General features: G+C 44.9%; 1 long non-coding RNA gene across 1 annotated transcript; it reads right to left on the bottom strand.

The window, feature by feature from the left end:
* Positions 1 to 3115: 3115 nt before the first annotated feature.
* Positions 3116 to 15215, bottom strand: LOC149328463 (uncharacterized). Its single transcript, XR_016285639.1, has 3 exons — positions 14868 to 15215; positions 12511 to 12584; positions 3116 to 3136 (listed from the first exon to the last, which is right to left on the bottom strand). It is a non-coding gene; the product is annotated as an uncharacterized LOC149328463 (long non-coding RNA).
* Between the last annotated feature and the right edge of the window lie 8359 nt (positions 15216 to 23574).

The following is a 23574-nucleotide window of genomic DNA, read 5'->3' on the forward strand; positions in this document are numbered from 1 at the left end:
TCGTAGTGCTCATCGACGGCGGCTCTACCTCCGAGAGTCGCCGTCCTCAGTTTTCCCGGCGCGGACTTGGGGACTGCCTGAAGGAAGTACGCCGGTTGGGGGAAAACTGTCGCGGCGATGGCGACCTGGACTGGCGTCGCGGTGGGCACGCAGGTGGGACGCTGGCGCTGAGGTACTGGTCAATGTCCCGAGGTCGTTCACCATAGCGCGGCCGAGGGGCATCCGGTGAGAATCCGCGCAAGCCCATCTGACGGTATGGACAGTGGCGATGTACGTGTTCGGCTTCGCCGCAGTGGAAGCACAGAGGTAGATTATTCGGCGTGCGCCACACGTGTGCTTTGCGAACGGGCGGTCTAGTGTCGGGCGCATCAGCCGGAGCTGGATGTCGGGGTGCAGGACGGACGAGAGGAGCGGGCCTGTAGGGTGCCGGCTGGCGCAGGGGTACGCAACACGTCGCTGTAAGACATGACGTGCGGCGCAGGCGGCTGGAGGGATGGCATTGATGCCACTGCTTGCCGGAGCTCTTCACGTATAACATCCGAGATGCCTCCAACACGCGGGTGTTGCTCCAGAAAGGGCAGCTTTTGCAGTTCTTCACGTACGATGCTTCGGACAAGCTCGCGAAAGGTGCCACTCTCGTTGCCGTTCATCGGCAAGCGGAAGTCCACAGCAGTGATGTTCGCCGAACGATCGAATTGTACGAATCGCTGTTGTAGGGCACGCTCCATACTGGTCGCCTCCTTCTCAAAATCAGCCACAGTGCGTGGAGGGTCACGTACAAGGCCGACGAAGATCTCTTCTTTAACGGCACGCATAAGATGGCGCACCTTCTTTGCCTCCGACATGAACATATGCGCGCGGTAGAAAAGCCGCGTCATTTCTCCTATGAACATGAAGACGCTCTCATTGGGCCGGTGCGCTCGGGACTGTAGAGCCAGTTCAGCCATCTCTTTTCTTGTGTCGTTGCCCAATGTGCTGAGCGGCTTTTGTCGGCAGTCTTGGCAGGTGGTGATGGTAGTGTTGTGGTTTTCGAACCACATCTTGGCGGCGTCTTCAAGTGAAAAATAAATTTTCCGCAATTTTCGCTCCTCGTCCCACGCATTAAACGCAGCGACCCGGTCGTAGTTGGTCAACCAGTCCTCAACATCCTCAAATTTGTCGCCATGGAACGGCGTGGTTACACGCGGAGCATGGAATAACAGCGGCTGGGCACTCACTGCAAGGTGAATGGGCTGGCTTGCCTCTGTAGTCGTCATGGTTCGCGGTAAGGAAAGAAGGGGCCCACACTCGGGGGATAAGCCTCTCAAGCGGCGGCTGGCCTTGTGCCCAGGTGTGTCCACGGTGTGTAGCGGGGCTTCGGAGGCACCCAAAAGCTCTTCGGACATGGGATGTACCCAGCAAGCTCCACCAAAATGTCACAGAAGCAGGTAGGCAGGTTTATATTTGCCACAACGTCCAAGCGCCAGCGGAAACGGCCGGCTAACCGACTAGCGAGCAAGCACTCGGGCGAAGAAGAGCTCGGCGCGGGCGAAGCCGAGCACAGCCATACGGCTGCATAGGAAAGCTATAAAGCTTTCTCAGAAACTTCGTAGTTAAAGAAAAATTCGTCCTGGTCCGGGGTTCATACCCGAGACCACTGCTTCACCCGAGCAGCTGCTCTACCAATTCAGCTAGCCGGGACGGCAAGCTTATGGCAGGGCGAGAGATAATTGATCAATAACTCTTAGTGGGAACTGTGTTGGTAAAATGGTTTAGGGGCAATAAACCACTTAATCGATAAACGTCATAAACCGGAACTAAGTTATCCGCACAATATATGCGAAGAATCTGTCTTTTTAAGGTAATAGTGCGGCCCTAAATATTCTGTCATAGTTTACATACATGCATGCATACATACATAAACATACATACATAGTTACCAACGCTTATAGCGGCTGCTTCAACGCTACTTGATATCAAACTGCTGAAAGATGAGAGAATAGTTCGCCAGTAACTTTTCGCAGGTGTCATTAAGAAAGATTCGAAAGTTGAAAACGTCACTGCACTCTATTACAAGGTGTGAAATTCTCCTGTAATCTACTGTCCTCTACCTGCTGTCCTTTTTCACAGTAGATCTCACTAAACCAACAAATTTTTTGTTCATACCAGAATGGTTTTTGCCGGCATTAATCTTCAGAACTCTGCCCCTGTGTTCCCCAATTAGTTATGTCATCATCATCAGCCTTATTACGCCCACTGCAGGGCAAAGGCCTCTCCCATAGCTCTCCAATTAACACTGTCTTTCGCCAGTTACCGCCACCGCATCGTCGCAAAATTTCTTAATCTCAACCGCCAATCTAATTTTTTGCCGCCTCCTCCTACGCTTGCCTTCTTTTGGAATCCCCTCCGTTACCCTTAAAGACCACCGGTTACCTTGCCTTCGCATTACATGCCCTGCCCAAGCCCATTTCTTCCTCTTGATTTCAACTAGGATGTCATTAGCCCGCGTTTGTTCTCTCACCCACTCCGCCCGCATCCGAGCTCTTAACGTTGCACCTATCATTCTTCTTTCCATAGCTCGCTGCGTTGTCCATAACTTTAGGAACCCTTTTTATTAGCCTCCACGTTTCTGCCCGTAGGTGATTACCGGTAAGATACAACTGTTGTATCCCTATTGGAAAAAAGGCAATGATGTAAATATTGGAAACCAACACTGGAAACCTTGGTGGATTATGGTAATGGAAAATGCGTTGGAATGACTGGGCATGTTGGAATGACTGGGCACGTTGGAATAACTGGGCACGTTGGAATGCCTGGGCACGTTGGAATGACTGGGCACGTTGGAATGTCTGGGCAGGTTGGAATGACTGGGCAGGTTGGAATGACTGGGCAGGTTGGAATGACTGGGCATGTTGGAATGACTGGGCATGTTGGAATGACTGGGAGATGTTGGGGCAGGGGCCATGCAGCAATGTTATGTCTGTCGCAATGAGACAGCAAATTTCAAAATAGATGAAACTCCTACAGCCAGTTTTATTTTGTGTTCATGCTCCTCTTGCTCTTCTTTAGCCACTTGTCAATGCAGCTGGGCCCCATGAAACAGCCTTGTTGATGTACAACCGGTGCATGAGGGCTTGGGAAAACTGGGCGATGCACTCTGCAGAAAAGATTGAAATGAAAGAATTAGGATCCACAAGTTTTTATTCTTGCCAGTATTAGAGTGCTAAAAAAGTAAACTCCGTATTGTGGCCACAGGAATAAAGTGAACCTAAATCAAGAACTACTGAAGCTATTCGCACTCAAAAAGAAAAATAATTTGAGGTTCTTATTCAATATATCATATGCTCGTCATTAAGTACCATCATCAGCAGCATAACTAGCACCACTGCAAGACAAAGGCCTCTCCTATATCCCTAAACATAAGCCTGACGTGTGCCATAATGAGCAAAATAAAAAAGCCATCGTTTTTTGTCCTCTGAAGGCTTTTAGTGGGGTATTAATAAGAGGGACAATATAAAGGTAACATCAGAAGGGTGACTGCAGTAGCACAGCTGAGATATCGCAGACGATACACTACGAAAAGAGGCATACAATCCATTGATACATCAGTTGCAAAAAATAAAAACAGCAGCAAAGAAAAGGTAAAACAAACCATTGTCAATGCTCCAAGCGATATCACTTATTTCCATAATTTTGAGGGACCACATGCAATGAAAATGTGGTGAGGTAGAGTCACAAGCGAAGGCCATTCTGTTCTCGATTTAATTATTACTAACTCTATGCAGCTGAATGCTTTTTCTGGTGTTTTATCTTGTTGTGTTAGTGACCATCTTCCTGTGTTTGCTTGCATTGAGAACGCTAGTACAATAGGAAGTAAGTCCACATCAATCACATACCAAGCTATTACAGAATCATCATTGAAATCCTTTAGGGATGCGCTCATGAAAGTATATTGGAGTAAGATAGCTGAACTTCATGATGCAAATGTTGCCTATAATACGTTTGTCGATTGCTTTAAACAGATATATCACGACTGCTTTCCTCTTGTAACACGCGTGAAAAGTCGCAGAATCCGCAAGCCATGGGTAACGCCAGAGCTTCACGGAGAAATACAAATGAAAGACAAGCTGTACAGAAAATTTTTGAGCAGCCGGAAGGTTGAGGACCTTGCGGTATTTAAGAAATATAGGAACAAATTGACTAAAAAACTGCGGTCTGCACGAACAGCCTATCACGTGTCACTTCTAGATGTTAACAATGCTCGAAATGGTGTACTATGGTCGAGATTAAATACACTTCTACAGCGGGACAGTTCACGCACTGCATTACCAAAATTAAATATTGATGGAAAGGAAGTTTCTGGCGTCGAACTGGCTAATGTATTCAATACTTTTTTAACGAGCTTGGCTACCCGTGCTATAACCCGTGCTGCCGGATCTGACGCTTGCAAATATGTTCGAATTCAGAATGATGAAACAATTTTTCTGCACCCAGTCACGGTAGACGAAGTAGTGTCGGTGATAACAAATCTTAACAATAGCAGTAGCTGTGACATTGATGATATCCAAATACGGCCAGTCAAGCATGTAGTTGACATAATTGCTCCCATACTTGCTCACATCTTTAACATCTGTTTAGAAACTGCAGTTTTTACGAAAAAAATGCAATTAGCAAAAGTTGTTGTTCTTTACAAAAAAGGAGATCGCAACGCCCTCGCCAACTACAGACCAATCTCTTTTTTGCCAGTGTTTTCGAAAGCATTTGAGAAAATGCTGCACCTAAGAATGTCAAATTTCATCCATAAATTTAACTTGCTAACACCATTTCAGTTTGGCTTCTGCAAAAGCAAATCCACTGAACTTGCATTACTTCAACAAAAGGAATATATAATAAAGCAACTTGAAAACAAATCTATTGTCATTGGTGTATTTGTGGACTTCTCAAAGGCTTTTGACCTGGTAAATCATAAAATCTTACTAAATAAATTACACTACTATGGTATCCGAGGAAAAGCGCTCTCATTGTTAAGTTCTTATTTGTCGTTTAGACAGCAAGTGGTGTACATAAATGGTATACAGTCTGAACCGAAGCCGCTCTTCTACGGTGTCCCCCAAGGCAGTACGCTAGGGCCTCTACTCTTCAATATTTACCGAAACGATATTGTCAACATTAGCGATAATACAAAGTTTTCCATCTATGCAGACGATACGAGCGTATTTTTTTCGGGTGAAAATGTTCATGAACTTATCAAACAATGTAATGCCACAATGCCTCTTGAGGTCTGGTCTGCAGTTAACCTGATGCAAATAAATGAGAGTAAGACCAAAGCTGTCATATTTAGGCCGAAAAATAAAGTTATCCCACTGCACGAGAATATTATATTAAACTCGCGGGCTGTAGAAATTGTTGAGCAGTTTAAATGCCTTGGGGTCATATTTTCTGCCAGTATGTCATGGGATTATCATGTCAATTATATCTTGAAAAAAATAGCTCAAATCACTGGTGTTATAGGCCGTCTAAAATACATACTTCCCACAAAAACTAAGATGCTGGTATACAATTCAATATTCAACTCGCATTTAAACTATTGCCAGTTGGTGTGGGGCACTACAACATTCACTAACCTTGAACGTATTCATTTAATGCAAAAAAGATATCTCCGAAATGCATATAATTTACCGTTCCGACATCCCAGTGCAGCTTTCTTTTGTCATTCCAGAGTTATTAAAGCACATAATCTTTATAAATATCGCCTCAGTGTTACTTTTAAAACAGAAATCAAGAAGAATGTAACAAATCTTAAAAATTTTGCAGAACTAAGGAAAAAAGAATCAGTCTATCCAACAAGACGTGGCGAAGAATGGACAGTGCCAACACCTCGACTAAATCTTGGTATGGAATGCCTTCAGTACACACTTCCATCTCTTCTAAATAGGTATATCCACATTAACCTCGATTTGTTTTCTTTTTCACGTCATGAACTACATAATTTGTTTTTGCATAACATTGTTTAAGTTTCATTATGTATACATATTGCTGTTTCGTGTATTCTCCGGTGCTTCCTTGATGTGCTTGTTTTTTTAAATTGTATAAACTCTTGTGTTGCCTCCCTGTCAATAATAAGGATTGTAGACTCGTCAAGCTGCCCAAGGGCAGCTTTTTTCTACGATTCCTCAATCTGTAGTGCTAGATGGGAAATAAACTTTGATTTGATTTATTCTTCAATGGGAACAGGAAAAATTTCTTGATTTAGTTGTGATGGCATCCTGGTCTGAAGCGGGGCAGCAACATTTAACATTAAGTTGTGGAAAAGTATTGTAGAGTATATGGAACACACCTAAACGAGCGTTTCCCCTTTTATGCAGTGATGTCTGGTGGTCAAATGAGATGACTGATTACACATATGCTGTACCAAGTGTCGCTGTTGAATTAAAGGGAGTTGGTGGCGTAGCATCAAACAGTTTGGTGCAAAATTGAAAGAGCTAGGGAATACTTCAGTTTGGAATCAATAAAATTTTTATGCATAAACTGCGCAGCATGGCAAGAGAACACAGATCATGACATCTCCTGATAAACCCGAGTGCCCTTGTGGTGCCAGCAGCATGTATCGTGACATGCTCCAAGTATGTGGGGCTGCATCTGGTTAAGGTTTCTCCATACCATTAACCCTAGAGGTGGGAAAGGAGGTCAATACGTTATGACAAAACAATGCAGACAAGACAAGGACAACGAAGGAATAAATATGATGGCATGAGTGCTGACTATCGCCAATGTGTATTGGAAACCACGTCAAAATATATACACTGTGGCCTAAAAAAACAACGAACAAAGGGCACTTTGTGTCAACCACATTGCATGAGTGTAAAACAAAACAAAAACTGACAAAGAAGCATTTAAGAGCATGAACTCTTCCTTAGGAAGCGATAAAGAAGGTGTGCTAACACAGTGATTGCGGTTTTTTTTTAAATTTCAGTGGCCTCGATTATCTCACGCACAAACTTTTCTGTGTCTGTCAGGCAAAATGCAGAACATGAATTCCGGTTCACAGCGTTTAGGATCTGGCAAACAATTGCAATTGCGACAGTGAATCATCAAAGTTCTCCCGCAAGCTTTGTTCACATCGTCGTGGTGGTCTTTTAAACCTCTCAGTGACACACTTGCCTGTTTTCCCAATGTAAACATAGCCGCATTTCAAGGCGTTCGAACACACTATGTCTTCTGTGCAGTGCACGAAGAGACTCTGATGGATAATCTCGGTTGACTACAGGTACTGAAACTTCATAGGGTTAGAAAAACAATATCGACGCCAACTCGACTGCCTATTTAACCGGTGCGACCAATTGTGGATGTAGGGAAAGGTACGTACAAACTTCCTTTTGGGAGTTACAGTCTCGACGGGGGCACAAAAAGAATGTTTCAACTTCTGCTTAAAGCAATCGGCTAAAGACACTGACAAAGGTTCTGAATATCCAGTAAAGGACAAACGGCATATGAGCTGGGCAAAACTGGATGTCATGGCAATCAAACAGGATTTCAGTAAGGAATTTTTGAAGCAAAGGTTAGTGACACCTCTTGACCAGCTTAGACTGAACCGAAGAAAATGGTAAAAGTAGCTTGTTTTCCCTTGGCTCGTAAGCCCAACAAGTGTAACCACCCAAGATTGAGATCCAATAAATGTGATGACATATTATCCTCTATAATTTCAGTGGTGATTCAAAGTGGACTGAGGCTTTGACTGAACTCCTCTCTCACCTTAGACAATGCTTCGTCAGGATTGGAGATCCTGCAATAAGCCACGTAACAGCGGCGCTAATAGTTTTTTTTGCAAAAACAAGATATTCTGAAATGTAATAAAGGTGGACTGAAGGTATGAGCTTAAAAGTGCGACAAAATTATTCACCAAAACGCCTGAGACGTTTGCAATGCCACTGCTTCATTTAAGTTAATGAATTCTTCAACACATTATTGATCCTGATTGAGGGATGGCGTAATATAAATCCTTATGTCAACATAGCACCCCATGAAACTGGTGCGAGAGTTATTGTGTAGAAACTGCATTACTTTCTCTGCAGATCTTACACGAGAGGAGTCATCAATGCTCAGCAACTTAATTTTATGTCGCAAAGAGAAGGCGATTTGTTTCTGACAGGTTCCATTCTCTTAAACTACAACCCTCAAGGAGCAGTCACCTTTATGGGTCTTTGCGGTAAAGAAGATAGCTGGACAATTTTTCTTACTGAAGTTGATGGCATTAGCCTGATGGTTAAACTCTAGATTGTTAATGTTTCTTGGCACTGGACTTTGCTTTTAACAAATCAGATAGTAAGTGGCACTCAAATTCAGAATACACTGCATCTGTGGCCTTGGACTGAAAGGCGCCTTTCGATACGACCACAAAACCACCGTTTATCAGCAGTTGAAAGCAAGAGGGCCCACCCTCTTAAATACGACACAGTTCGGCCTGTGGGCAAGTTCCTAAAGAGGGTTCAAACCGTGACACTGCATCAAAACATCCCGAAACACACCTGTCACACTCAGGTCTGTGCGTGGAAAAGGCAACTCGTCAAACCATGGCAAGCATCTCCACAATAGTTCTCTTCGGAGGAACGGAAAATTTTGGTCCATAAGCACTTCAAGGACCAGAGGAGGCAGCGACTCCAAGCTGAAGGTGCGCACCTTGTTGTCAAACTCTTGTGCCTGAAAACAAGCCAGGGAGTGGCTGGTTGACGGTGTCACGCACCGTTGACCAGGTGAAAGCCATCTGGAATGCCACTTTGCAGCCACTTTGCGCTCACTAGCCCGGAGCAGAGAAGCCAAGGCACGAGTGTCTGAAAACAAGGTGCACAATGTCGACAATGAGTTGCTGCCTCGTCTGCTGCTTGAAGCATATATGGGCCAAAATTTGCCATTGTTCCTTCGAAGAGGACTATTCTGGAGCTGTTTGCCATACTTTGACGTCTTGCCTTCCTGTGCCTGGACCTGAGCGTGACAGGTGTGTTTCAGGGGGCGTTGGTTGATGGGGTGTCGTGGTTTGAACCATGCCAGGAACTTTCCCGCAGGCTGAACTGTAACGGGTTTAAGACGGTGGGCCCTATCGCATTCAACTGCTGATAAAGAAGGTGGTTTTGTGGTCATGTCTAAAGGCGTCTTTCTGTCCAAGGCAACGGAGGCAGTTAATTCTGAGTTCAAGTGTCACACAACAGCTGATTTGTTAATAGCAATGTCCAGAGCCAAGAAACTATGTAATAATCTAAAGTTGAACCATCTGGCTAATGTATCAACTTCAGCAAGAAACTAGCAGAGGTGCCAATGAGAGGTCAAAAGACCACCGTTACGATGTGAACAAAGCTAGCAGGGGGAATCTGATGTTTCATTGTCGCGACTGCGATCGTTTGCCACATCCTTTATGCTGTGAGGCGTAATTTCTTGTGCTGCATTGTGCTAGACAGACACAGAAAAGTTTGTGCATGAGGTGATCGAGGCCACTGAAATTGTAGAAAAAACGAAATCAATGTGTTAACACACCTTCTTTATCGCTCCCTAAGAAAGAGTTCATGCTCTTAAATGCTTCATATTCAACTTTCGTTTTGTTTTTGACAGATCCAAAGTGAATGTTACAAGGCGCCCTTTCTTCATTCTTTTTTTAGGCCACAGTGTAAATATTTTGATGTGCTTTCCAATAAACCTTCTTGAAAGTCAGCACTCGCACCGTCGCATTCCTTCCTCATCTTTCTCTTCTTTGCGCTGTTTTGACACGATGAATTACAAACAAGCCTATTCATCTGTCTTGCAAAAGTCAATACAGTCAGAGTAGCTGAGATAGTTGGGGCATCCTTCAGAATAATGCAGTCATAAAGACAAGGTTGGGACATAAAGACAAAGACTGTTATTGAATGGCTAATATTAATGTACTTTAGTAATGTGCTTGGTTTGGTTTATGGGGGTTTAACATCCCAAAGTGACTCAGGATGAGGGACGCCTTATGATTTTGCATATTGATATGCTGGGCTTCATAAGAGAAGAAGTACAATAGTTTTTTAAGGCCAGCCGTAGAACAGGAAGCAATGAATCTACACTAATATCAAAGAATGAAGGCTCAAGCATGAGAGTGTAGCTAAAAGGTTATAATGACAAACATGAAAAGCTTTGGAGAAATTCAAGTCGATGACACTTGCCTAAAATAAAGAATCTAAATTTGGGTGAAAATCTGTAGTGAATTCAAAAAGTTGGATTGCACATTAGTAAAGAAAATGGGAACCGTGATGACTGGTATAGAAATATTAGTTTGAATTATGGTGGCAAGTAATATGCGGACTCATTTCGTGCACTAACAGTTCATGCAAAATGCACATCAATAAATTAGGAGAACAGTTTGGGTATCAGAACGGTTTCCAGCCTTAATTATTGACAGGTCAGCTTCAGGTTGTCAGGGATAGAACCAAGAGGTTTGGATTGGCTAACAATTATTGGTAAAATCTGTCTTCAGATATCCTCAGTAGTTTAAAGTATGTCAGAAGGCTTCTCACACAGCCCTCAGGTACTCGAAAGCTTGTGCTTATCAATGACTTTCGAGACATGATGAGAAGCAATGGTTAATGCAGTGAAATGGGTAACAAATAACTGATTTTTCTCAAGAAAGTGCCCATGGAATATGCTGTCAAACAAATTCCCAAGGATCCTTCAATTAAGCCCAAAATGACAGTTTATGGGTAGCCACTTTGTTATAACCATCACATACAAAAAAAGAGACACCAGAAGCCCTCCTTATTCACTGAAAACAAGGGAGAATTATGAGACATCATTCCGGCACACAAAATCACACGGATGAAGAGAGTAGACTCCATGGACACCATATTTCAACTGAGGTTTATTCCACAACACAGGCTTTTTATGTGCAAAGGGGTACTAGTGATCCCTGGGGCTGAAAAGTATTTCCGCCACCAGATAACAATTATTCAGGACGGCAAAAACCAAAACACAAAAAAACATAGGGGTAAAGGTATCTTGCCACTCACATTAAACACACACATCGGTACGCCTACGCATCACCTACCTGGCTGACCCAACAAACATATTTGCCTCCAGATAATCTATTTCTTTTTCTGGAGCGCTGCAGAAGGGCTGCTGACGTAATTCTCTTTTTCAACAGAGATACAAAAGGCTTAAAAAATTTCCCAGCCCTTTCAAGTGCTAAACTTGCACAAGGCATGTGTTTCTTTCAAAAACGCCTCGCATGCTCGCTTGTGCGAGCAAAGGCGAATGTGCTCAGCTAAATGACCTCTGCCACTTAATGAATCAGCTGTCCTGCAATGTTCAAGCAAGCGTTCATTGATGAAAGCCTCGTCTGTCTAATGTAATGTTTGCCACAGGCAAGGAGGATGCTGTACACCATGTCAACCTCATGTTTAACCAGGGGTTTGGTGTGCTTAGTTTTGTAGGCAGGCTTTTTCGTAACGTCATTTATCAGGTGGCACATGCATCCCAGCTTTCCCAAGCTGAAAATACGACATGTACATCGTGTTTGTCACTGGCCTTCTTGAGGCGGTGTGACACCTGATGGCAATAGGGCACAATGACAGGTCACTGTTGCGAATGTGCGCTGTCTTCCGGCTTGCGCTGCCCAGCACACTTCATCTCTCGAACCTGGCTTTCTACCACTAAGGCTACAATTTCTCCTGTGAAAACTGCCTGCTCCAGTCTCCTTACTTGCGCATTGATGCTGTCACAGAGTCGTGACAGCGTCAATGCCGAAGTAGGGTGACTGGAGCAGGCAGGCAGAAAAAGAAATAGATTATCTCAACGCAAATGTGTGTTGGGTCAGCCAGGTAGGCAATGTTTAGTCACGCCAATGCATTCAACTTGAGTGACAAGCTAACCTTACGCCTATGTTTTTGTTTTTGCAACATTGAATAATTGTTACCTGGTCGAGGAAACACTTTTCAGCCACAGGGGTCACTAGTACCACTTTGCATGTAAAAAGCTCATGTTGTGGAATCAACCTCAGTTGAAGTATGGGGTCTATGGAGTCTACTCTCTTCGTTCATGTGTTTTTGTACACTGGAATGATGTCTCATAATTCTACCCAGAACCAATTAGCTCAGCTCTCCATGCTTAGCAAAAACAAGGCAGCAGTAATGAAACCAGTTCTCATGTGTGCACTTTTTCTTTTACATCTGTGACCTGCGATGAGTGGCATAAAAACACATATTTAAGTTAACACACATGCATCATAATGTTAATATTCGTAGTTAAATAGTATCACATAATGCAGCCAAAAACATGCAGACATTTCGCACTTCATGCATAGAATGCAACGGTTAAAAGACGAGCAATATTGAATGTAAAACTTCAAATGGCCTGCAACCGGCCCATTGTGACAGCCAACTAATATTACTCATATAAACATGTAAACATATCAGGCCAGAGCTATCCAAACTGCTCCAAGCAGTAGCATTAAGGAAAAGAGCAATGAAAGTAAGAGAACATTTCATGGCAACCACAAGAACAAAGCACAATGCAGTAACAACTTACAACACAGCTTTTGACTTCATCTGGTGGCCACAAAATCCATGCCATTGACTCGGACTGGAAGACAGATGTGCCACCTGCGGATACCAATTTCCCATTATCACTATGACAGGAGTACAAAAACAAGCATGCGAACTCGGTCCAACAGTGAATATCACATGAATGTAAAAAGATCAGGAAAAATATACTTGCCCAAGTATACGCCTCAATACAAAGGAAAACTACCCTGTTTAAAATGCATCAGTTCCCAGTTCCGGCAATTTCCTCACTGGCGTCCCAGAACCCTCCTCGCAGTGCCGCCTCTCCTCCTCCGCTCTTTTCTCCCTTCTCCTCTTTTTTTCTTTCACGGCTGTTGCGCTCTTCGGTCTATTCCTCCGGCGAGTCTGCCTCCGCGCACCGCCGCCGCGAATCTGCGCGTCTTCTGAACCGCGGCCTGGTCAGCGCGCCTCTCAATGTGCTGACGCATGAACACGTAGGTGGTGGTGGAAACGTTTATTGCCAATGATGTAAATCGTAGGGGGCGCCTGGTTTGCCGCAAAAGTTTGCATGATTACGAGAATTGGTCTGGGTATCGGGCATGCAGCAGTATTGGGTATTGAGCAGTCCGGGTTTGTAGTTGTCGCCAATGTGCAGCCTGCGCTATGGTGAGGGACGGAGCGGGGGGTGCGTATTCCCTTCTTTTGTCTCGGTAATACGAGAGAATATCACGGAAGGAGACCAGGTAGTGCGCGGGCCGCGGACGAACGGACCGTCGTGTGAATCGCCCTTTAACGCCATTTTAAGTACGTGCGCAGTCGCCTTCTTAGCGCGAGGAACGTGCCGGCCACACAAATGGCTCGAAGGGCAACGCGAAAATCGCGAGCCGGCCGCCCTAGAAGCTCGCCAGGAGCAGAACAGCTGTGAAAGACAATACGAGCAGAATCGCTTTATTAAGGCGAAAGCCTTTAATGCCTCATACTGTCGTGAGCAGGGAATGCACTACCTGGTCTCCTTCCGTGATATTCTCTCGTATTACCGAGACAAAAGAAGGGAATACGCACCCCCCGCTCCGTCCCTCACCATAGCGCAGGCTGCACATTGGCGACAACTACAAACCCGGACTGCTCAATACCTAATACTGCTGCATGCCCGATACCCAGACCAATTCTCGTAATCATGCAAACTTTTGCGGCAAACCAGGCGCCCCCTACGATTTACATCATTGGCAATAAACGTTTCCACCACCACCTACGTGTTCATGCGTCAGCACATTGAGAGGCGCGCTGACCAAGGTCCAGAAGACGCGCAGATTCGCGGCGGCGGTGCGCGGAGGCAGACTCGCCGGAGGAATAGACCGAAGAGCGCAACAGCCGTGAAAGAAAAAAAGAGGAGAAGGGAGAAAAGAGCGGAGGAGGAGAGGCGGCGCTGCGAGGAGGGTGCTGGGACGCCAGTGAGGAAATTGCCAGTTCCCCTAGCACTAGTAAAGGAATCTTGCTATGAGCAAAACAAATCTGCGATCGAAAGCGTAGATAAACATCGTAATAACTGAGACAATTATTGGGTCACTTGTTTTCCTCAGAAACCAATTTTCAAACAGCAGAGTGATCGAAATGCAAGATCCTATACTCTGGGTAGCCAGAAACGCTATCGGTATCATAAAAAAAAAATCTTCACATACTCATTTAAAAATTAGATCCTGACGGCCAGAAATTAACTTTCGTTGGTAACTGCAACCTGAGACAGTGCTTTCTTTATAGTGGGGTTTGAATTCAGATGCGGAAAATGGGCACTGATCGTATTGGAGGGTTCCGGATTAATTTAGACCACCTAGAATTTCTTAACGTGAGCTGACATCGCACAGCACAGGGGCATTCTTTTTTTCATTTCACCTAAATCGAAATGCGGCTACTGCCATCAGGATCGACTCCACGACCTAAGGTTCAACAGTCTAGGGCCAAGCAAAAACCGTGGCGAATAAAAAGTGTTTCAATCCCCCTCAAAGTGCTAACGCTATCTTGAAAGACAATCATACATTTTACGCACAGCCAAAGTGCCGGTCCTTGAAACGTGCGCGGTGGTGTGAACAAGCATGGGCAGAAACGCGTAGAACGAGGCATATACGAGGACAAATCTGTGCTCAACAAGAAACAAAACGCGCAAACATGCGCATACCAAAATCATGCAAAGCTAGCGCACGCACGGTCGCATCCCCTTCGCCAAAACAAGTACCGACAGCGACAATTCTTGGCAGAGCAACTCACCGCGGCGACAACAAAAGCGCCTTAAACGCTTTTTATAGCATTGAACACGAATACTGCAGCAGTACGACAGGTCACCGTTCCAGCATTATATGCTTCGGATAATGCACGAGTACTGCTTACCTTTTCAGATGATTGCGTAGTCGTGCAGAACGCTGTTTGCCTTCGTGTCACGGGCACTACACCAACCAGTGAGATTTCAGCACGAGTGCTACGTAGCCGGCACTCTCTACCACGTAGTCACACAGAAGAAAATATTCCGGGCCTTATTTGGAACATTTCCACCGCGACACTGCCCGCGCGTCTTTGTGCCTGGACACCCATCCTGGACTACACAAAGAAGCGCACAGACTGAAAAGTTAGAGAGACCAGAAAAATGACACTTTGCCTCGAATAGGCTACGTCGACAGCACTGCGCGATTGTGCACCCTTGAGCAAGAAGAAACACACGCAAACCACAACACAGTTCACGACGGCTCACAACCAAGTAGCGAATTGTAGCAAGCGCCGAAGCGCGATGCACGCGACGCAGCACCCGAACCGCCATGAGGGTTATACAGAAAAACAGCTACCGGCAGCCACCTGGCGGTGACAACCAGTTTTTGTTTCGGTTTCGTTGTGAAACAGCTTGTATCCTACTTTTTATTTTCTTTTTGGTATTTTTATTTGGTATATTCATACGTATCGGCATCCACAGAAATTGCAGCGATTGCGAGCAATTACCACTGGTAGAAACGCTCGAATTAACGACCTGTTGCTTGCGCTGCGGTTGAAAAATGCCTGAGTTCTCACGGCAGTATGGATTGCTGCTTTGCTCATTCACGAAATTACATGCCGATTTCTGTTTGTATGGGGAAGTTTTTTTTTATATTGATGGGAGATCAGCAAGGCTAACAAAATACCCAACGTAGCAGTCATAGAGAGTAGGTTGTCGTAAAAACATGGTGACGCTGTTTGATCGGCAGCACGACGTGAGAGGCGGCAGCATTGAAACGCGCGTCGAGAGAACAACCTCCACGGTATATGCTTTCTTGAGACTACAGTGAAGGTGTGCATTTTTTATAGTGGAGTTCTCTCATCCAACGTGAAAACCAAATCAATTCTTAGTATGAAATATGCTGTGTAATTTATATCCTCATATTGTGTTTATATATATCTGCATTTCTATTTTGAAAAACAGTGTTGTACTTGTAATTGTGTACCGAGGTGCATGTATAAGAGTGCAGCCTTGTGGAAATATTCTGTGTATATATTTGTATTCGTAACCCTTCTACAAAGAAGCTGTGTGGCCAGCTATGTGGTTAACAATTTGTTAATTGAATTAGTATATGTCTTGAAATGCACGCTCAATAAAATTTTCTGAATGAAATTGAGTGTTCGGATTCAGGCATGCAGGGCTCTGCAAACCTGCAATTTATTATTTTGTGAACAATGAAGTTAAACTTTTTCTCAAATATTTTGCTAATGATAATCTAAGCCCAAGTATATAAGTCGTTACTTTTTAAAAAAATTTTCTGAAACTGTCAAGTCAACAAATGCACGTGTAAAAAAGAGAAATTTGTCTTGCAGTTTTTATTCTAACAGCATAAAGTGCCAAGTGTACAGTCTTTGTCAAAAGTAACCAGGCTGCATGGTTTGCTTCTAGCTTGTATAGTGGAGCCCTTGTGTTATTCCTAAGGATCAAAACGTGTTGGAAGGTAATAAGACCCTCAGTCCTTACCTTTAGCTACCATTCCAGCTTTAGGGAAGCTGTGAGGGATCCACTGTACGAGCTAGAAGCAAACCACGCAGCCTGGTTACTTTTGACAAAGACTGTACGTTTGATGGATTTGACCCACTGAGATTGTTAGTGCATTGATGAGTTTCATTTTGTCAACCATATAGGCACATGCATGCAGTATCTGCTGCCCAGCATCGGCCATTCAAATACAGCCATGGTTTGTGCCATGCCAAACAAGTAGGTACAGTCGTGGGTAAAAAAGATTAGCACACATGACGGAACACCAGAGCGCCGGAATGACAACGCCTGGCACTGCGGGTGGCGGAGAGGCTGATAACGGGAGTGCCGGGCCGTTCCCATTCTACAGTATTAAGGGGGTCTGCCACGGACAGTAAAATTACTGCGGACTGCCACGGACAGCAAATTAGCGGACTGCCACGGACAGCAAAACTGCTGCCTAAAGGCAGCGTTATCATATATTGTTCCCGCGAGTTCCTTTTGACAAACCATCGCGGACATAAAAAAACAGTAATAAAAAGAAGCCATCTGTGCTCATGATAACCGAGCCAAAATAAATTCCGCAAGCACAGTCACGTAGGGTCGGCACTTCAACGCTCGGGCGGTGCACGCTTGATAAAGCTTACTTCCTGCCGCCCCCCCCCCCCTAGGCTGCAAACATGGAAACGGCCCGTTAGGCAGTTCTGCCTACCGCAGCGCCGCGTGGTGAGATATACGAATTCTGATCGCCAGTGATCTGTGCTAATATTTTTTGCTCGCGACTGTACACATCCATAGGCTCCCACCGTGGTTTCCACATAGTCCAGTGTTGCCTGCCAGGCCCACCGAGATAATCACGATGGATACCACCAAGCCCATCCCGTCCCATCGTGTTCACTGAAGTGTCCAGCGTGGTTTCCATTCAGCCCAATATTGTTTACTGAAAGTGCCAGTGCAGCCACCACAATTTCCACTCAATCCAGGGTGGCCCAAAGTCGCCATTAGTGCATCCAACATCTCTCCCATTCGCTCCAACAGCACCCAGCGCGGAAACCAACACTTCCAATCAGCCCACCGTTTTCTCCAACATGGAAACCAACCCTTCCATTCGGCCCACCGTTTTCTCCATCGTGACTTTTTCTGGAATTTTCAACAGGGATACTTTTCTCTTGAGGGATATTGCTAAACTCATTTATGATCAGAGAGAACCTGCAATATGCGTTGCACACCATTCTTATTCTTACAGTTATTTCCCTCTCATGATCCGGATCAGAGGTCACTACCTGCCCTAAGTAAACATATTCTCTTACTGCTTCCAACACCTCGCAACTAATTGCGAACCGCTGTTCCCTTGCTAAACTGTTGAATATTAATTTGGTTTTCTGCGTGTTAATTTTTAGCCCCATCGTTCTGCTCTGCCTGTCGAGCTCATTGATCATGCTTGCAGTTCATGTCCTGAGAGAATTAGCAAGGCAATGAAGTGCAAAGCATTAATTACACACTAACCTTGATACATGCAGACTGGCAACATTGATTCCGCGGGGATTTCGATTAGCTGTTGAATGCTTGCTCCGGACAAATGGAGGAAGCATTCGGTTGCGTTTGAAAGCCTGTCTTTTATTTAGACCCGTTCCGTTTCTTTAGCCCATGTAGCTTCTTTTGCAATCCTCCTTTTGTTTCCTCGCCTTCCCTTCCTTCCCAAATATCTTATTCCTCTCTCTTGCTCGCCATCTGCCATCTACGAACCGTTCTGAAGCTCCTGGGCACGCTGGATCTATTTTTTTTTTATGTCTTGATTGGTGTTCCTTAAAGTTCCTCAAGGCACCTGGCCTTTTCTTTGAGTTTCAATCCGTTTTTCCGGCGATTACCTTTGCTTTGGTGTGGGCTTCCTCTCACATATGTTTTGGGTAGTTATGTTTTTCTTGCGAGTTTTGCAATAATCGGCTGCAGTGCAAAATGAAGTGGCTAGGAACCGTTCCTCACGAAAAACCAAGCTCGGCTTGCTCTAACTCGGCCAGCTTACTCGACCTACTGTCTCTGCAATCAAGCACTGAAGCCCGCGTTTAAGCTTATTCACAGCCTTTGTCACATGTATGTTTGGGTTGCGGCTCTGAATTTTACCTAGACTTTAGCAGATTAAGAAGCAAGAAGAAATTTTAGTGCGAAAGAATTATATATCCCGTGAGCACAAAAGCCAGCATCCGTTGCCGCCCATTGCAGAAAATTTCGCAGCGACGCCTCCATGCTTTCGCTCGTCGTCAACAGTATGCGGTACAAAAATCACGTCTAGAGTAAGGAATAAAAAATAACTTCTTTGGAACCTGCATCGAACTGAACCAAAGATATTAGATTTCGAGACAGGCATGCAACCCATAGGACACGAAACAGCGTTGCTCCTAGGCGAATAAAGGTGAACGTATAGTGTACGGGTTTCCTTGCCGGGATATGCTTAGGAGTAGGTGTGTTATTAGAAAGAAAGCAATCCTTAATGATCCTTGCCACAGAGGTCACTAGGAGCCAATGCTTTCGGGCTCAAAGTACCTAATAAATGTTGAGTGCACTCCGTAATTTTAATTGCACGTAATGAATTGAAAGTATATTTCGCGCAAAATGACCACCCTGGATGTCCTCGGAACGGCATATACGACAGCGACAAGTACAAAATATCAGCGAACATGATCGAAGACTGCCGCTGTGGAAGAAGGATACAAAAAATTAACTTCTTTGCAGGGGAAGACTGTCTGTTGAATTTAAGGCAAGACTACATGATGGGGGAGGGCCTTCCTCTCATTATTAGCGTTTTCCGCGACAGCAGGGCTGCGAGTTCCATTTGCTTCCCACAGCTTAATGGTGACTTTCAATTTTTTTTTGCTTTTTGCTTGTTTACTTGTTGTAACTTGTTTACTCGTCAGTGCACCTTCCAAATGATTTATAATGAAATATGTGAAATACTGTATATTCGTGCCTTTTCGTAGCCATGGAAAACTCCCGCGTGACGAATTTTCTTTTACTCCTTTTGCTTCTACAAATGATTTCGCTTGGTAACCAAGGCATTTGTCCTCGCAGAACTTGTGTGATTCATTAAATAGGCACATTTAGAAACTCTTGGTAATGCGAATCTGGACATACGAAATAATATCTTCCCAATTAGAGTTAAAGCCGAATAAAAGATGACGAAGTGCTGTCAACCCAAACTAGGTTTTGCAGAACAACCACGATTCTGACACAACGAAGAAGCCTTGGCACTTCTGTGGCTGGATAAGGGTAAAACGTCACATTAGTGCCCATAAAAGTACATCGAAAGAAATTATTTAAAGAGGCTTTTTTCATTTCACATTGCTCACATGATCTCAACCATTCGTGTAGAAAATACAAGCGCATCAATGGAATGAATATCAAAAAAGGGAACACAATGTCAGTAGCCACCGCGGTAGCTCTGTAGTTATGGCTCTCGGCTGCTGACCCGAAAGACGCGGGTTCAACACCAGTCGTAGCGGTCGAACTTCGATGGAGGCGAAATTATAGAGGCCCGTGTGCTGAGCGACGCCAGTGCACGGTAAAAAACCGCAGGCGGTGGAAATTTCCGGAGCCGTTCACTACGGCGTCCCTCGTAGCCTGATTTGTTTAATGACTTTAAACATCCCCCTCCCCCCCCCCCCCCCCCCCCGCATAAACCAAAACCAAAACGTCATTTCAAAACCGAGGTTTTTTTGCTTTTAGAGGAAAAGCAGACACTCTCTCTTTCGCGAGCGTAGTCAAGATATGCTTACCAGAGATTAACTACCAGCTTTCCGTGTGTCTCGGTTCAGTTGGAAAGCCAAGCTCAGCGTTTGATGAACGCCGTCAGATATAGTGCCGCTTTCTAGACGGTCAGTCAAGTACATGTCTTCGATGACGCATGGAGTGATTCTTTTGTTTTACAGCTTCGCCTCGAGCTCCGGCAGTGTGTCAGTCGCATCTCGAAGAGAACGCATGGTGAGCCTAGAAATTAGCTCATTTTGCATATAGCTCGAGAATAGGAGAAGCGGTGATAACCAAAAACTGTCTCTTAAGCAGGATAACTCGCTCCGCAGTCTCAAGTGAGGCATAGGAAAATATGTAGCACGAAAGTTGCTAGCAGGAACATATTTGAATCTTTAATCGTGCTGAAGGACTAATTTCTTATGCAAACTTTGTCAGCCAGGACCAGAACAATAAAGCAGAATATGGGCGATAACCCAAGAAGTAATATTCAATGCTTGAATTCCATCAAACTGAGGAAGAATGTCAACGGTACCGCCCGGTCAGCGTTAGCATAGAAAGTCTCATATGCGTCTGTCATCAGGAAGTAAACCATATTCTGTGACTCCACTCCCGCCGAAGGCGGCAAGGTTTCCATGCAAGTCATCATGACCATAGAAGAGACCGTTGGCAAGACTGTTTGTTGCCGTCGGTGTAGGAAGTCTTAGTTAATTCTCCTTTCTGCAGCGCGAGGGCATCTTTATGACGTCAGCTCTCCAAGAGTTGCAGCTTGCAGAAGAGTTGAAATCTGGGTTAGTTGGTAGATACTTAAGAAAAACAAGCCATAAAGACGGGGACAAAGGAGAGACGAGGCACACACAAAGACTGGACTATCAACTGTGCTTTACTGAAAAACAGCCAGTCTCCCAGGAAACCTAACAGAGCATGCGCAGCTCAACGGCACCGCAAAACCAGCACAAAAGACCGTGAGCTCGCAAGATAGTCAAGCTGGAGTGTCAACGGGACAAGCATACTAATTCTTTCGGCATGAACGTGATAGACGCCGTGCTAATACAGTTATCTCCATGATTACTAATGTGAAATGCTTCGAGGATTTCCCGCTCAACCTTACCCTAGCCTCTACCGAGAAAAGTGACATTCGAAAACAACGGGTAGCACCCGCAATCGCGGCAATGGCGAGGCAAGTTTGGATACTAGGATACAAGGAATTAGGATACTTGTCCCGTTGACACTGCAGCTTGACTATCTTACGAGCTCGCGATCTTTTCTGCTGGTTTTGCGGTGCCGTTGAGCTGCGCATGCTCTGCTAGGTTTTCTGGGAGACTGGCTGTTTTTCAATAAAGCACAGTTGATAGTCCAGTCGTTGTTTGTGCCTCGTCTCTCCTTTATCCCCGTCTTTTTGGATGGTTTTTCTAAAGTTGCAGCTTGGTCGACCACCTGTCCGGATGGAGCCACATCTTCAACGGATATCTGTGTTTCTGAGAATGCAATATTTCGTTATTCGAAGCCGCATCAACACGTGATAACTAGTGTTTCCCTTTAATATACCGACGGCACACGGCTTAGAAATGAGCCGACAATATCGTTTTTAATGAATTATGTTGCGTCCAACATATAAGTGTAGTTTCTCACCGCGGAATTTGACACATACTTATTTAACAAAGTCCTGCGTTCAAGACTGTGTTCGATTTATGTCAAATCAACGAGGTAAACCAATAATCCATAGCTGAAAGTCTGGCTTAGACAAAAGGATGCATTTTCGTTCATGCTGGGTATTAGAATATCTTGACTGAATGACGAGTGTTTTTCTCACCTAAGCCCTTAGCCCAGACAAACCCGGATACGGCAACCTCCAGTTGGTCGCAGGTGGCTTAAGCTTTTGCAACCACTAATAGTCTCCCAAAACTTATCGTCTACCACTGGTCATGAGCGCCACGACTTCAGGCTCTTTTATGTGGGAAATAAGAGATATATTAACATTTGTGTCACAAGACATTCTAAAGAATTCACTGTTGGTTCACGTCACACTTTATATCACTACCGCCAATAGCCCTCTACTCAAACTAACCCTAACCTTTTCTCCGAGTGTCAAACGTCAATACTCTCAGCTCGGGTATTGAGAACAAAGAAATATCAGATCAAATGCTTACGCCATGTTTAGGGTAACAGTGCCACAAAATATTTAACTGTCGGTTTGACGTCAATAAATGGGTTTGCACTGGAAACCAGCTTGACACAAGCATTTTTTCCGCCATTTTTTTTTACAAACGCATAATTCATTGTTCTTAAAAACCAGCTATACTTTTCTTCGTCGTAGATTAGACGTTCCTGTTATTTTCAAGAAACACATGACGAAAAGAACAGCCGTCACTGCATGCTGCATGCTGGGCAACTTATGCTGAAAAGCACTGCCTCATACATATTCTTATTTTTCCGTGCACTACTGCACTACTGTGAGCACTGCATCTTCAATATGAGCACTACTCGAGAACAAGAGACCGAGCCCGTTGTACCCTATGAGCTAGCTGCCTTTCAATGTTGCTGTCACCAATATCTCAATGGCGTTGATAATCACCCAATACGCGGCCATTAGTGCGTGGCAATGTAGCAACTGCTTATCTATGTCGCACATTTGAGCGAAAAACTCTTTCGCGTGGCTGGCCCTTTGTCCTGCTTTAAGAAAAATAGGGTGGAACACCAAGTGCTCCATGCTCACATGTTTTCGAGACTCTGCTTACAGCCCGTAGTTGGAAGCTGCTGTCAGGTCACGGTCAAGAACAGCACTGTTACACTTGCAGAAGGCAGTAGCAACTCCTCTGGAAGCCCTCTGGCACCTAGAGTACCTCTGTGAGGTAGTGAAAGACTGCAGGTTGAATTTACGCATTAAAATTCATGAGTTAAAGGAAAGAAATTAACGAGGCGGCATTTGCAGGAAAGGAGACTCTAATTTTAAGTATTGAAACCAAACTGGAAAAAGAAAACAAGACATAAGAGAACAAGGAGGAAAAAGAACAGGAACACAAAACACTCGCGAGAAGAGAGTCAAAAAGGAGAGTCACACTTAAATTTCTTTGTGTCCCAGTGATGAGCCCGGTGCGTCGAGCGAGGAGGCGGGGCTGGGCATCGGGGCAGTCTTTAGGCCCGTATCGTGTTCCCTTTGTTGACACCCGGTTGGCGGCGTTCTCCACGGCGGTCTCAACGCTGCCGTAGAAAATAATCAGCGTCGGTGTGCTCCGGCACGGCCCCCAGGTCGGGTAGCCTGGGTATGCAGCAGAGATGTCAGAGGCGGCCCGTGTCGAGAAGCTGTCGGCTGGGCGGGGAGAAAGGCGCCTGGATCTCATATCTGAGGCTCCTGACGGCGGCTGTCCGGGT

The sequence above is a fragment of the Amblyomma mixtum genome, chromosome 9 (assembly GCF_055824585.1).
Source record: "Amblyomma mixtum isolate Tamu chromosome 9, ASM5582458v1, whole genome shotgun sequence".
Classification (NCBI taxonomy): Eukaryota; Metazoa; Arthropoda; class Arachnida; order Ixodida; family Ixodidae; genus Amblyomma; species Amblyomma mixtum.